This window comes from Dromiciops gliroides, chromosome 2, assembly GCF_019393635.1.
Source record: "Dromiciops gliroides isolate mDroGli1 chromosome 2, mDroGli1.pri, whole genome shotgun sequence".
Classification (NCBI taxonomy): Eukaryota; Metazoa; Chordata; class Mammalia; order Microbiotheria; family Microbiotheriidae; genus Dromiciops; species Dromiciops gliroides.
Genome location: NC_057862.1, coordinates 43,795,811 through 43,813,034, shown reverse-complemented (window position 1 = coordinate 43,813,034; position 17,224 = coordinate 43,795,811).

Here is a 17,224-nt window from a genome sequence, read left to right as displayed (position 1 = left end):
TATGAACTGATTGTAGTAAAGTGAGCAGAACCAAGAGAATGTTGTACATAGTAACAGCAATATCATTTGATGAAGAGCTGTGAATAACTTAACTATTCTCAGCAATACAATGATCCAAGACAATCCCAAAGGAATAATGATAAAGCATACTATCCACCTCTAGAGAAAGAACTAATATTGATTAAACACAGACTGAAGCATGATATTTTCACTTTATTTCATTTTTTCTTTTATTCAAATTTTCTCATACAAAATGACTAATACAGAAATGTTTTACATAATTGCACATGTATAACATATATCTAATTGCTTGCTGCCTTGGGGAGAAGTGAGGTAAGGGAGGGTAGGAAGGATAAAATTTGGAACTCAAACTTTAAACATGTTTATTATTTTTTTTAAAAAAGGAAATGTAGGGCAGCTAGGTGGTGCAGTGGATAGAGCACTGGCCCCGGATTCAGGAAGACTTGAGTTCAAATCTGGCCTCAGACACTTAACACTTACTAGCTGTGTGACCCTGGGCAAGTCACTTAACCCCAATTGCCTCACTAAAAAAAAAGTTAAATTTAATTTAATTTAATTTAATTTAATTTTTAAAAAGGGGGGGGCAGCTAGATGGCGCAGTGGATAGAGCACCAGCCCTGGATTCAGGAGTACCTGAGTTCAAATCTGGCCCCAGACACTTAACACTTACTAGCTGTGTGACCTTGGGCAAGTCATTTAACCCCAATTGCCTCACCAAAAAAAAAATAAAAATAAAAATAAAAGGCTTGCTTTAAAAAACAAAAGAAATGTAGTGGTGGATCAATGGAATAGGTTAGGCACACAAAACACAATAGTAAATGAATATAGCAATCTCCCATTTGATAAACCCCAAGACTCCAGCTTCTGGGATGAGAACTCACTATTTGACAAAAACTGCTGGAAAAATTGAAAAGTAGTATGGCAAAAACTAGATAAAGACCAACATCTTATATAGAATACCAAAATAAGGTCAAAATGGTACAGGATTTAGACATAAAGGGTGATACAATAGGCAAATTAGTCAAAGCTATATAAAGTCATATGAAAAATTGCTCTAAATCACTATTGATTAGAGAAATACAAATTAAAACAACTCTGAGATACCACCACACACCTCTCAAATTGGCTAATATGACAAAAAATGAAAACAATAAATGTTGGAGAAGATTGGGAAAATGCATTTTTGGTGGAGTTGTGAACTGATCCAACCATTCTGTAGGGATATAAAACTGTTCATACCCTTTGACCCAGAGATACCACTACTAGGTCTATATCCCAAAGAGCTCATAAAAGGTCAAAATGACCCTCATGTCCAAAAATATTTATAGCTGCTCTTTTTGTGGTAGCAAAGAATTGGAAATTGAGGGGATACCCATCAATTGGGGAATATTTGAGCAAGTTGTGGTATGTGAAAGTAATAGAATATTATTGTGCTATAAGAAATGATGAGCAGGTGGATTTCAGAAAAACCTGGAAAGATTTATATGAACTTATACTGTGAAGGGAGAAGAACCAGAAGAAGATTGTACACAGTAACAGCAACATTGTGTGATGATGAACTGTGATAGACTTGGCTCTTCTCAGCAATGCAAGGATCCAAGACAATGCCAAAAGACTCATGATGGAAAATGCTCTCCACATGCAGAAAAATCTATTCATTCCGAATGCAGATCAGAGCATACTATTTTCACTTTTTTGTTGTTGGTTTTTTGGCTGTCTTCTTTCTTGTGGTTTTACCTTGTTCTGATTCTTCTCTCACAACATTACTAAAATGGAAATATTTTCCTTTTTATTTATTTTTTGGGGGGTGAGGCAATTGGGGTTAAGTGACTTGCCCAGGGTCACACAGTTAGTAAGTGTCAAGGGTCTGAGGCCAGATTTGAACTCAGGTCCTCCTGAATCCAGGGCTGGTGCCCTATCCACTGCACCACCTAGCTGCCCCCCATGCCTAGCTGCCCCCTAAAATGTAAATATCATTTCCATACTGTATATCATACTGTATAACCTATATCAGATTGTTTACTATCTTGGGGAGAGGAGATAGAAGGGAGGAAGGGAAAAATGGAACTCAAAATCTTACAAAAATGAATGTTTAAGACTATCTTTACATGTAGTTGGAAAAAATAAAATACAATGCTATTTTTAAAAAAAGAAAATCTAACTTACTTATTAAATAACAAAACAGAATCTCTTTCCAAATGAAGTATTCTAGATTATGAATCTTGATCTGGTATCATAGGACCTGGATTTGAATCCTAGCTCTGACACTTGAACAACCTTTGACCAGCTTCTTCATCTCTCATCTGTAAAATGAGAAGTCTGAAAGAAATGATCTTTAAGGCTCCTTTGAGTTCAAAATCTTAGAATCAATCAATCAATCCTGAATTCTGCTGCCAGACTCATCTTCCTTAGGCATTTCTTTCATCATGATTCTTCTCTGTTCAAAATCTTTCAGTTCTTCCATATTTCTTATATTAAATCTAAACTCCCACACCTAGCTTAGAGTGTCATGCAGAATCTGGTCCCAACTTTCCTTGCACCACTCCCCAGAACTCACCCTTTGGCTCTAGTCAACCTTTCACCTTCACACATGTATGCTAGGAGATAAAAAAAGCAGGCCACTTTTCCATTATTTCTTTGGAATAAAAAGGGAATGGGATATTTTTTTAATCCACATAGATTAAAATGGAAATTCATAAATCAACTTGTACATTTCACTAGCTTGTTTTTCTCTCTAGTGCAGGCTCATTATTTTAGTGACCAGACCACTAATTTATATGACTATACTTAATAATATATTAATAATAATTAATAATATATTGATAATGAACATAAAATATTGAACTAATTCAAGCAACCAGTTCTCTCACAGCGAAAAGTAGTGTAGCATGATGGATAGAGCTGGCCTTTCATGTGGGAAGACCTGGGTCCTTCATAATTCTGTCTCTGATATACACTGCACAAAGATCAGTGTGTGTACATATATGCATGTACCTTAATTTGTTTTGTGAGATAACCCACACATATGTGTGTATAGTATCTGTATGTGTATGTATAAATATATATGGAGAGACAGACCTAGGTCTACATCAATATTCAGAAAAGGTGGAGTAACCAGTCATCTGAAAACTAATGGTAATATTTGAGGGACACCAGAAAAGTCACAAACTTCAGTGTTTTTCTTCCATGATCTGTCACTGATGCATGAAATTCTGCTGTTAATTCATTACAACATTGTTAAATAACAACTGCATGTGACAAGCCCTGGAAATACAATTAAAAAGATGTATCTCTGAGTTCAAGGAGAATACATTCTACTGGGATATTAATTATATGACTTAAGGTGTTGTTCTGTATTAAAATCAAGATTGTATTGGGAGATATTTTAATAATTATCAATCAGTTTGGATGACTTTATCAAATCCTTTCTTTTTTTTTTTTTTAGTGAGGCAATTGGGGTTAAGTGACTTGCCCAGGGTCACATAGCTAGTAAGTGTCATCATCTAGCTGCCCCAAAATGTTTATTTTATTTTATTTTTGTGGGGCAATAAGAGTTAGGTGACTTGCCCAGGGTCACACAGCTAGTAAGTGTCAAGTGTCTGAGGCCGAATTCGAACTCAGGTCCTCCTGAATCCAAGGCTGATGCTTTATCCAATGGGCCACCTAGCTGGAGCTTGTGAGGGTGTGATCATACTAGGTCATGGGATAGGAGGAAGGGGAAAAATATTGCAGTGAAAAGGGGAGGATGCTTAGGAAAACTGTGTAATCTGATCCTCTTTTGCAAAACTTAGATGCTTGAGTCTTGTAATCTCTCATTGGAGAACAAGTTTTAGAACTACTTTCCCAACCCCCATTCACAGTGGCAATCTGGGACCCAAAAAGGCAACTAATACTTCTCTCTCAAGGTTCTAGAGATGACCCTAAGGGGTCAGGGTTGGTTCCTAGTAATATTGCTCACAAGCCCCCACTGATGTTTTCCCTACTAAAGATCATTTGATATTAATTAGCCAGCCAGAATAAACTAGCTTTTAGAATGTCTATTTAGTAAGGTGATACATTAAAAATAGTTGATACAAACCATAGTCCAACCAAAAAACAAACAAACAAACCCAGGATGTATATTGTCTCAGAAATATATAATGCCCAATGGTCACTATATGGAAAATGGTCTGAAGCTTTAAATACATGGAAAAAGGATCAAATGAGAGATGAAACAGGTACTGTGTTCTGCAAACTATAAAGCACTATGTAAATTGATGTTAATATTGGCATGGTCTTGTGACCTATGACATGAACAAGAGGGAAGGACTTAGAAGGTAGTTTCAGGAAGATAACTGATCTTGTAACAGAGTCATCCCTATCACCTGCTTTGTTGCTTTTTGGTACAGGGTCTCATACATAGCATAGAGGACCCCTACACATATACACCACCCAAGGGAGCACAATAACAGATTCACAGAGGAAGACAACCAAGAAAATCAAGTGGCTGAAATCACACCATTCTGTCATGGGACTTCACCTGACTCTTTATCTCTCCCACCTTCAAAAATAACCATCCTTGTAATGGCAACAAATGTGCTGTCCTTTACCTCAAGAGAAGAAGGAGCCAGGTTTCCTCCAGTTTTTAGATGCAGCCTCAGAGTGAGAAGGAAGCTAGTACCCTGCTCAGGGTTATTCACAGCAGCTGCTGCCTTCCTGCTCCCAGAGTTCAATTGCTCTGCCTTTCTTTTTTTTTTTTTTTTTTTTTTTAGTGAGGCAATTGGGGTTAAGTGACTTGCCCAGGGTCACACAGCCAGTAAGTGTCAAGTGTCTGAGGCCGGACCTGAACTCAGGTACTCCTGACTCCAGGGCCGGTGCTCTATCCACTGCGCCACCTAGTTGCCCCTGCTCTGCCTTTCTTAATGTGATAATGAGAGGTGGCTGATTCTGCAGCAGGCTTTTCAAAATTCTCTCAAACGGTTTTAGCCAGAAAAATAGGTAAGCAGCCATTTTTATGGCAGATTTATAGCCCATGGAATGATACTGGAGCCAGTTTAAACACAAGTTAGCCAAGAAACAGTCAGAAAAAAATATGCGGAGGAAAGTGACTGGGAGAGTTGTGGGAAATATTTGTTTATGTTTTTCTAACATGATGGTTGTTATTAATATTGTTTCCCATGGAATAAGAGGAAATAGCACACTTATAGAAGGAAGTGGGTGGTAGTGGAGGTAAGGGATGGAAGGGCATCATGATGTCTTGGGCCATCAGACATGTCTCTTGTGACACTCATATCTACCATCTCTCCTAGGGGCTTGGGAAAAGAATATTTCAGAGGTTACTTTGGGTACTCATCACACATCATCATTCTGAATTCTAGTATTTGGCAGTATCTACTACTTTCTCTGATGAGGAGAAATAAATGTCATTATTTTAATAACAACCATGATAACTATGTTGATATAGCAATGTGACTATCATTTTTAAAAATAACTATTATAGGATGGGGGCAGATAATTTGCACAGTTGATAAAGCACTGGCCCTGCAGTTGGGAGGACCTGAGTTGAAATGTGACTTTAGACACTTACTAGCTGTGTGACCCTGGGCAAGTCACCTAACCCCAATTGCCTTAAACATCTGGGTCCATCTCCAGTCATTCTGATATATATCTTGTCATTGGACTTATATGTCTCTGGAGAAGAGAAGAAGGTTGGTGACCTTGCACAGCCCTGCCTCACTTAAATCCAATTCACTGCAAGTCATGACATCATCCCAATGTCATGGTCCATTTCAGGAATGAAGGACAAACAAGATACAATTATTGGCTAGGCTTTATGCTAGTTCCAGAGGGCACAAAGGCAAAAGCAAAATTGTCCTTGCCCTCAAGAATCTAGCATTCTACAATAGCAACAACAACAACAATAACAAAAAACTCTTACCATTGCTTCACCTCATGCCTTGACCATTGTGATAACCTGAGAGTTCCCTCCCTCAAGCCTCTCTCCACTCCAATCCATCTTCCATTCAGTTGTCAGACTGATCTTATGGAAGTGATGGCTGAGCATGCCATACACACAGCTCCATCCCCCTATTCAGTAAAATCCAGTGTTTCAACTAGATTGAACTGATGAAGGTCAGGTTCAGCAGAAATGCTACCTCCCTAGTGATAGATATTATATTTAAATTACTGTAGCCCAAGATTTCTTGATTTTTATGTTCCCATATCAATCAATCGGCAATTATTTATGTTTTTAATTTATTATTTTTTTGCAGGGCAATGGGGGTTAAGTGACTTGCCCAGGGTCACACAGTTAGTAAGTGTCAAGTGTCCGAGGCCGGATTTGAACTCAGGAACTCCTGAATCCAGGGCTAGTGCTTTATCCACTGCGCCACCTAGCTGCCCCGGCAATTATTTATTAAGTACTTACTATGTGCCAAGCACTATGCTAGGCACTGGGAGCACCAAGACAAAGACGGAAACAATCTCTACTAGCCAGGAACCTGCTATAGCTTACAATCTAATTAAAAATTATGTATCATTGACTTTTTTATTTTTTTTAACTTTTAAGAATGTTAATTTTAATTTTTAATTTAATTTAAATTTAAATTTAATTTTAAGAATGTTAATTTTAATTGAAAAAAATAAGCATTTCTATAACATAGTACAATAAATAGATGATTGTATATGAAACTGCAAATCTACTATGCCCAACTTGTTATTCTTTTGAAATATACAATAACATTATTGTGCACTTTTTTGTTTTTTCCTTCCCTCCCCACCCCTGCTCTAAAGATGGCTGTCATTAGACAGAAATAGGTGTGTGTATGTATATGTATACACACAAATACATCATATATGTATGTCCTATATATACATAAAAGACTAATACTTGGCACATGGTGAGAACTTAATACTTTTTCATTCATTTATTTTATTATCATAGAATACTCAGTGTGGGAGCATCCTCCACCAAGGCAGGTATTAGCCAAAATTTCTGTAACCCAGTAGATAAATCTGAAGTAGTTGAATGAGTCGTATAGAAGCTATAAGTAACCCATTTGGGTTCAAACACCCAGGGAAGGTCCAAAGTGAATCTCTGTCATCTTGACACCAGGTTCAAATCCTAGGTCTTCCTGCTTCAATCCACTATAAAGATACTGATTCAATCTTCATATAGACTCTTTTTTAGGTATTGGGGGTTAAGTGATCTGTTCAGGGTCTCACAGCTAGTAAGTATCTGAGGTCAGATTTGAACTCAGATCCTCCTGATTCTAGGGCTAATGCTCTATCCACTGCACCACCTAGCTGCCCCTTCAGTTAGACTCTTTTTTGGGGGGGGGCAATGAGGGTTAAGTGACTTGCCCAAGGTCACACAGCTAGTAAGTGTCAAGTCTGAGGCTGGATTTGAACTCAGGTCCTCCTGAATCCAGGGTCAGTGCTTTATCCACTGTGCCACCTAGCTGACCCCCACTTAGACTCTTAAACTAAGATTGTTTTGATTTTTCAAAAGGGGAAATTATGAAATAAATAGATGAGTCCAATGGCTCATAGTCACAGAAAGTATAAGTGAGAAGAAAATAAATCTGGTATCAAAATTCAGATCTCAGTCTAAGCTTAGTGAATGTCCTGGGCATGAATATGGGCATGATCACCTCTAATGTCCTTCTCTTTGGGTGCCAGAGAAACCAGATTAAAGTGTGGGAAGACTTAGTCTTCAAAGTACAACAGTGATAACTGACAAGCACCAGATGGAGCCAATTAACCCTCTGCGTTATTAATTCCACAAACTCCATTCCCAGCTACTCCATCTCCATCAGCCATTTTCATTATGATGAATAGCCAGGGTCTGGCCCTACATGACAGTCTCCCTAAGTTCCTAGGGGTCAAGCCCTATTTTAACCTTTTAAAGAAAGCCAGACTCAGACCCATGAACGTTTTGGGGTATTAGTTTCCCTGAAGGATCCAGCCTGAGTTTGTGGCATGACCACATAGCTCACTGTGCATTTAAAATAATAACATCTTCTAACCATATAGCTTTTTACAGTGTTTAAAGGATTGAATGCTTTCCCTGAAGAACTGGTCTTTTATTATACAGATTCTTGTCATGCCTAAGTGACTTTTTAGAAATGACAGACACTTTCCAATGCTTAGTAGAGTGGTTTAGGCCAGTACTATTCCTAGTAAATGAATTCTTCATTGCACTTAGTGGCAGCTGACAGGCTTCTACTGAACAACTTCTATCCCAGAGGCTAGACAACTCTTATCATGCCCAATTCGTGTGAAGTGATTTTAGATTTTAATATTTTTGGCAACTGGTGCCACAACATGAGTGTTACATGAATGAATGAATGAATGAGTAAGTAGATGAATGAACCTAAAGAATGAATAATTGATAAATGAGTTAATTATATAGGAACATGCAAATGTAGAGTAACTTATAAGCCCCATGCAATGCCTGTAGGATATGAGATCTTATTACTTTCTTTTGTTGTTGTTGTTGTTGTTTGTTTGTTTGTTTTGTATTTTCGGTAGGGCAATAAGTGTTAAGTGGCTTGCCCAGGATCACACAGCTAGTGAGTGTCAAGGGTCTGAGGCCGGATTTGAACTCAGGTCCTCCTGAATCCAGGGCCAGTGCTTTAGCCACTGAACTACCTAGCTGCCCCCTATCTTATTACTTTCTAAGATAGAGTCCAATCCTGCCCCACTGGACACATCTTAACAAAAAAAGGTTGATTAACTCTTAGGCATGAAAATAACACAATTCCAAAGTTCAATAAAACCCATTATCCTTAACACTTCAGAGGTAGAGTGGGATGTTCTGGTTAGTCTAATTTGGGAGTTAACTAAAGGCTAGACAGAAAAACTTTATTGTTTCAACTTTTGTTGATTATAATCTTTCTTAGATGAATTAATCCACTTTATTTCCCAAAGACAATGACTTTAACGAACATATCACCTCTATTCCCCACTCCATACTTATGCCTTGTGAATCCCTACCATGTTTTTGTTTTTCACTTTATTGACATTTCAACTTATCTCTCTCACACTTCCCTGTGTAATATTGTCCTGTCTTGACCTAGAATCTAGATGATTCCCTTAGACTTGGAGAAATAAACTGGCAAATAAATATCTATGGACAGAGATAATATTGATATCAAATGATTCTCTTTGGGGGAATAAATCATTTTTCTTTCAGATTCAATCATCATTTTAGATTAAAAAATGATTTGGGCCTCCTTACCCTGGACCTCAGAATAGGAATGGGATTTGTTCTCTTTTTCCACAGTGGGCCAAACTAGGAGCAGTGTTTAGAAGCTGCAGAGAGACAGATTTAAGATCAGTGTAGGGAAAAGGTTAATGATCACCCCATCAAGCAATAAGCATTTATTAAAGCACCTACTATGTGTCAGGCACTGTGCAAGATACAAAGGCTATGAAGACAAAAGTAAAATAATCCCTGTCCTCGAGGAAATTACAATCTAATCAGGAAAGCAATGTACATATAAAGGGATAGAAAATTATATATGTGTGTGTGTTTCTGTATGTGTATATATGTACATACATATTTGTATATATAAAAGTATATATGCATATACATATTGAACCATGCATATGTACACACATGTATGTATGTATGTGTGTGTGTATGTATGTATGTAGAGACAGAGTACTGAGGAGATGAACTTCTGGAAGACCCCATAAACTGTGGGAGGAGAGAGAGATCCGGAAAGTTCCCTTGTAGAAGGCAGAGTTTGAACTGTGTCTTGAAGAAAAGTATGAGTTTCAGAAGACAGAATTAAGAAGGAAGAGCATTAAGGAAGAGCTTTCCAGGCACTGGAGATGAACATTTGTGTGTAAGAAACAGCAGGTAAACCAGTATATCTACATCATAGGGTCCAGGTAGGAGAGAATAACATGGAAGAAATAGTAGGAAGGGGCTAGTTTGTAAAGTGCTTTAAATACCAATCAGAAAAAGTTTAGATGAACCTAGAGTTGATGGGGTGGAATCACAATTCAGAGTTCTCCAAGAAAAAGTTGGCTGCCTTGGGAGGTTATAGGATCATAAATTGTGAATTGTAAGAGACTTACCAAGTCACCTAGTGAAATCTCATTTCACAGATAGGAAAACTGAGGCTAAAGAATATTAAGTGACTTGTCCAAAATCATACAGGTAGTAAGTAGTGAGATTTGAACCTATGTCCTCTGACTCAAAACAACATTATTTCGGGACAGCTAGGTGGCGCAGTGGATAGAACACTGGCCCTGGATTCAGGAGTACCTGAGTTCAAAGCCGGCCTCAGACACTTAACACTTACTAGCTGTGTGACCCTGGGCAAGTCACTTAACCCCAATTGCCTCACTAAAAAAAAAAAACAAAAACATTATTTCTATTATACCATGCTGCCTCTCAAATAATGTGCTCCTTCCCTGGAGGCCTTCAAGTGCATGGTGGATGACTACTTGGTGAGCCTGCTGCCAATGAGCTTCTAAATTTGATAACAAGTTGAAATCTATAAGTCCTCAGAGGGCCCTTTCTATTCTGGGATTCTCTAAGTCTATGAAAAAAAAAAAAGATTCATTTTAGGTCCTGTTGAAAAAGATGTAATAAACTTGTAGTAAGTATAATGGAATTGACTTCTGGAGTTCTGCTTTTATTTCAGTGCTGAGCCTCTGTGTGACCTTAGGCAAACCTCTTCATATATGTATGACTCAGTTTCCCCTAATCCACGGGGCTCAATCCTGGCTATTGATTTGACACGCACATTGAAGTTTGCAGCTGAAAGGTTACCCAGGCGAACAAACATTCTCCTGTCAACCCTAAACATAAGATGCTGAGTCTTACACATAAGGATTTGTTCCTAGGAAATGAAGCATTTTATTTTCTCACATTTGAACACGTCAGAGTCAGTCATGCTGCACTTTGCAAATATCTCAGAGAATGGCTACAGTCACAGTAGCTTTAGAAAAATAATCTACACATCTCCTCTCTCCCTCAGCGTGTGTTCAGAGCTTTCTAGCTGCAAATGGAGAGTCTGACAGGAAGGGAAACACTTGGTCCCTGAGTGAAGGGAACTCAGCAGCCTTCACTCAGGTACCTGCTCTGGTCAGGAAGCCAGTTTGGGAGTAAGAGAAAAGATGTGGCAGTGGAGAAGCAAGATGTCAGCTTTAGGCCGGGGGTCCTCTGGCTCTGAAAGGATTTGGAAGCATTTTCCTCAAAGCAAAGCGAGCAAGGAGATCCCCAATGAGGAAGCTCTACCACTGCTTGAGTTATTGCTAGGTTCCATCCTCTCAGAAGCTACATTCATGTTTCTAGGCCCTGAATGCACCACAGTGCAATATATTGAGCATGTAATGAACACCTGTACCATGGGCAAGGCTGCCTGCTAAGTGATAGAGATACAAACACACAAGCAAAAGTCTTACCCTCAGAGGGCTTTTATTCTATTGTAGGATTCAAAATGTAGAGAGGTAAAGTAAGTACTAGGTAATTTGAAGATAGAGAGAGACAGACAGCCACACATAGAAGGAAACAGACAGAAAGAGAGACACAGAGGAAGAGTTCCAGAGAGAGAGAGAGAGACAGAGAGAAATAGAAACAGAGGCATAAAAGAAAGACCAATGGGACCTAGAGAATAAAGAAAGGCTTCCTCTAGGAGGCTGCATCTGAGCTAAATCCTTAAGAAAACTAAAGATATGTATGGGTGGGTATGGGTTATGTACCTTTATATAAAATTATTTATGTACCCTACAATCTTTAGTTTTCTTAAAGATTTAGCTCAGATATATGTGTCTACCCACATATATTTTCCTGAAAAGTTATGAGTTAAATGAAATTCTAAGAAATTTTAGTATTAATCAGAAAATCACTAATAAACACAAATTTTCCATATCTAAAGAAGGCCCCCAAGTGACCATTGTATGATGTCATGAACCTATGAAAAACAGTTTTCATACATTTTTTTTCAAGGACAACTAAAGGCAGCATTCAACAGTGGATGGAGTGCCAGGCTTGGCACCAGGAAGATCTAAATTCAAAGCCTGCTCCTGGTACATATTTGCCATTGTTACCTAAATGATTTGTTTTGTATCACGTTATGGTTCAAAGTCATTGTTAATATCCTGCGACTACTTATACCTAACATGAGTCTCAAAGTTGACTGGTTGAGTAGCTATAACAAAGCACTTCATAGGGCAGAAGCTACCAGTATCTAACTTCCTAGTAGGTTGATAATAACATTCCCCCTACACAAAACAAATTCATTTGTCTGCCTCAGACAAATGTTAGCAATAGCTGAATTCTGAAAAGGAAAGGGATCGATATATTTAGATTTTAGGTGATCATTACATATACTAGATAGGAAGTACAGTGACACTCTTTATGGTTTGGTCTTTATAGGAAGAAATCAGAGTAGCTAGAGTGGTATAGATCCCATCCTCCTTCTGCCCCATCACCATTTTTTGTATCAACAATAAGCCACAATAAACGTACAATGAACATTGTTTAGGTAGAGAAGGCAGATCTTGTTTCAAGTGGCCCATAACAGACATTGATGTGTTAGTTAAAAGTGTTCATTTATTCTTTTTGGTTTTTTTCCAAATTCAACTCAACATTTATTAAGTACCCATTTCTATTTTCAAGACACAGTCCTAGTGGCTAAGCATCTAAAGACAAAAAGGGAGAAGTTTCTGCCCTCAAGAATATACATTCTACTGGAAGGATTAATGTGTAAATTTATAAATAAGAGATAATTTTAGGGAAAAGACATTACTAACTTTCCTAGATTCTTCCTAGAAAGGCTTCCCATAAAAGGTGGTAGTGGAGGAAAAGAAGGAGGAGGAGGAGGAGGAGGAGGAGGAAAGATAAATTTCTATACCAAATTTTACTTTTTAAGGAGTTCTTTTCTTCAGTGAATTTTGTACAATTCTGCTTTATAGGAGATCTTCTCTTCAGTGATTTTTAAAAATTTCTTTTTCCATTTGACCAATTCTGCTTTTTAAGGACTTCTTTTCTTCAGTGAAATGTGCTTCTTTTATCATTTGGTCAATTATGTTTTTTAAGGTGTTATTTTTTCAGTATTTTTGAGTCTATTTTATCAAGCTATTGACTCTCTTCATAATTTTCTTGCATCACTCTTTTTTCTTTTCCCAGTTTTTCCTCTTTCTCTCTTTTTTTTTGTGAGGCAATTGGGGTTAAGTGACTTGCCCAGGGTCACACAGCTACTAAGTGTTAAGTGTCTGAGTCCGGATTTGAACTCAGGTCCTCCTGAATCCAAGGCCAGTGCTCTATTCACTGCGCCACCTAGCTGCCCCCTCCTCTTTCTCTCATCTGATTTTTAAAATCTTTTTTGGTCTCTCCCAGGAATTTTTGTTGGGATTGTGTGAGATTCACATTTTTCTTTGAGCCTTTGCTTGTAGGTATTTTGACATCCTGTCTTCTAGTTTGTTTCTTGATCTTCCCTATAACTTTAATAGCTTTTAATGATTGAGTTATTTTTTCTTGTTATTTTCTCATTTTCTACCTTCTTTCTTTCTTTCTTAATAATAAACATTTTTATTTAAAGTTTTGAGTTTCAAAATTTTTCCTCCTTCCCTCCCTTCCTCTATTCTCCCTAAGTCAGTAAGCAATCAGATATAAGTTATACATGTGAAATTATATAAAACATTACCTTATTAGTCATTTTGTATAAGAAAACTTGAATAAAAGAAAAAAACAGAAGAAAATAGCATGCTTCAGTCTGTGTTCAATCAATATTAGTACTTTCTTTGTAGGTGGATAGTATGCTTCATCATTAGTCCTTTGGCTTTGTCTTAGATAATTTTATTTCTGAGAAGAGTTAAGCCATTCACAGTTGTTCATCAAATTATATTTCTGTCACTGTGCACAACATTCTCTTGGTTTTGCTCACTTCACTCTACATCAGTTCATGCAAGTCTTCCCAGGCCTTTCTGAAATCATCCTGCTTGTCATTTCTTATAGCACAATAATATTCCATCACAATCATATACCACATCTTATTTAGCCATTCCCTAATTGATGGGCATTCCTTTGATTTCCAATTCTTAGCCACCACAAAAAGAGCTGCTATACATATTTTTGTACAAATAGGTTTTTTTTCTCTTTTGGGGGATGTCTTTCTGGTATCAGCTAGGAGTGTTATTACTGCATCAAAGGGTATGCACAGTTCTATAGCTGTTTGGCCATACTTCCAAATTGCTCTCCAGAATGGTTGGATTTCTTCACCACTCTACCAACAGTGGATCAGTGTCCCAGTTTTCCCACATCCCCTGCAACATTCGATATTTTCCTTTTTATATTTGCCACTGATAGGTGTGAGGTGATACCTCAGAGTTGTTTTAATTGTCTTGCTTATTTCTTGACTTTTACCTTTATATTAAAGTTGAGCTCTGCTCTCATGGTGAAAGGGGCACTGCCCCAAGCTTCAAGTTTTCCATGCTGCTGTTTTTAGAGCTACTGCTGGTGATATGTACTTTTTCAATGCCTTCAAGGTGGTTTGTTCAAAGGAGAAGTGTGGTCACCACTTCTTGGTCTGTGCTCTGTTCTTTGCCCAGGATGAAACCTTGTTTCTTTATGTCCATAAGTGTTAACACTCCTTTCTACCTTGAAACTGATACCAGGGTCCCTGCTCCCTGTGAGTGATCACAAACTCTGTTCTCTACCCTGGAATTTTAACCTGGGTCTCTGCTTCCTTGTGGCCACAAGTACTATTGCTCCTTTTCACCCTGGAACTGTGACCTAGAATTATGTATAGGCAATTTTAACAGGGTCCTGAACACATTGCCAGCAAAGGGTCCCCTGTAATTTCTTTCTGATCAATTGTCCTTTACCATCTGTGGCCTGAGAGCTTCTGAAGTTACTGTTGCTGCTATTGCTACTGATGTTGCATGACGTGCACAGCACAATGGGCCACCCACTACCCAAGAATAACATTCTTCTGCCAATCTCCAAAGTTGGCTGGGGATGGAAAATGTCTTACCCTGTCCTTTGGTGGAATCTGCCACTGAAGAATTTGATTTGCACGGTTATTTTACAATTGTTTGGGGAAGAATGTTAAGAGAGCTCAGCTTGAGTTGCTGCCTGTATTCCACCATCTTGGCTCCATCTCTCAGCTACCATCTTAATATAAGCCCTGATCCCTTTTCACCTGGAATATTTTCATTTCATCCTAATTAGTCTCCCTAATTTTGGTCTCTTTCAGTCCATCAAACTCACAGAGATCAAATTTTTTTTTCCAAAAATACAAATCTGATTATTCATTCTCCTACTAATTTTTGATGCTTCCCTACTGACTCTAGAATAAAATATATAATTTTCAGCCTAACATTAAAAGCCTTCTATAATCTATTTCCTACCTAGGTTGCAGTATTATTTCACATTTATTCCCTTTCCTGTGCTCACCATTCAAAAATGATCTTCTAGTTGTTCCTAGTATATGGCTTTCTATTTCCCAAATCTTTGCAAAATATTATATCAAGATGGAATAGACTTCCTCCTCACCTCTAACTTGAAGACTCCATAGGCCATTCAAAGTGTTGCTCAGATACTACCACCTGCATGAATACATGGAATCTCTCTTGACACATATCCCCTTACCACCTACCATTACCCTCTACCCCTTACTCCCCAACTCTAGCCAACTTCCTCTCACCTGCTAGATATTAGCATTCTCCCCACTCTGGAAATTATTTTATATTACATTTTGCTTGCTTTGTATTTACTTATGTTCTTGTTGTGTCCCTAGTGAAATAGAAGCCCTTTTTGTTCAAAGGCCATTTTGTGATTGTCTCTGTATCCCTAACACTTAATGCAAACCTTTGCACGAAGGAAACACTTAACAAAGATTATTCAATTATTGATCCTTTACAGAGAAGTTTGGTTCTGAGAAGTCACCCCGGGGGTTTTCTCTATCTTTGTGCCTGTGTTCCTGCTTATTTTTTGTGTCCTTCAGAAAATCTTGTTATTAAACTGGGTTTCAATCTAGGTGCTATTTACAACAGAGAGTGTACCAATGGGCTATTTATTTCACAAGGTTTCTGAGAGTTGAATTCCTGACCTCACCTTCTGATTCCTAGTATTCTGGAGTGTGCTTTTCTTATATGACCTTTGCAATCAGAGTGTTTGAAAAGAATCATAATAACTGTCTAGTAGCCTATGGACTCATCTGTACTTTTCATGTTCTTTCAGAGTTAAGTAATCTATGGAAATGTTGCCAAGCCTGGAAGCATCAGTATTAACCTAGTCAGTTGCAATACAGGGAGAGTATTATGGTGGCAATTCCATTTATGTCTGAGTTGAGAGAGATGGCTAGTGAGCACCCTTCCAACTCTCAAATTCTGTCATTGAGTGACTCCATCTTGTTCAAGTCATTGAGACTGAGTCAGTTTGTCTGCCTAAACTTTGAGGCTAGCAAAGATGGTCTGAGTACATATACTCTTTTTCTTGGCATGTCATTAGCCTACACTCGGTTCATCTTCTCTCTCTTACAGATTGAGCAGATTCAGGTCCAGCAAGATACACTGCCACACCATCATGTCAAACAGAATGAAATGAAGGACCTGAATACAAAGCCTGATTTTTTTTTGTAAGTCCGTATTCCTGTATAATGTCCTATCCCCTTAACCGAGGCTCTAACTCCTGTTTTATAGAAACCACTGTAATATCTGAAATGGAAAGGGACAGATGAAAAACCCACTGGGAAGAGGAAGTGGGTCAAGACTAGGGCCTCAAATCATGTCCATTTTGCCCACATCAGAATTTAGCAGTGTTGACTTAACTAAACCACTGGCAGAGGAGTTTAGAGGAGGTGAAATTCCTGGACCAAACTAATGCAGTATCACCATCAAGCAGATTGTTCCAATATGTTTAGAGATGTTTATGAGACAGAGAGGTATGTTCCCTGGTGATTTCTTTGAAAATGGCCTCTTTTACATTAGGAATGTAACTGAAGTCTTCCATGGTAACAAGGTCATCCCTCTAACTGAAAGAATATACACAGTCGACTTGTAACTTTTTATTTGGGGTCCAGAGAGAGAAATAGAGACAAAAAGATAGAGACAGACATGGAGAGACACAGATAAAGAGAGACAGGCACAGAGAGACTGACACAGAGAGATAGAGACAGAAAGACAAATGAAGATAAAGAGAGACGGGGTAGTGCTTCATTTATCATACAGACTTCAGTTTATTGCATTAACTACAGGAACA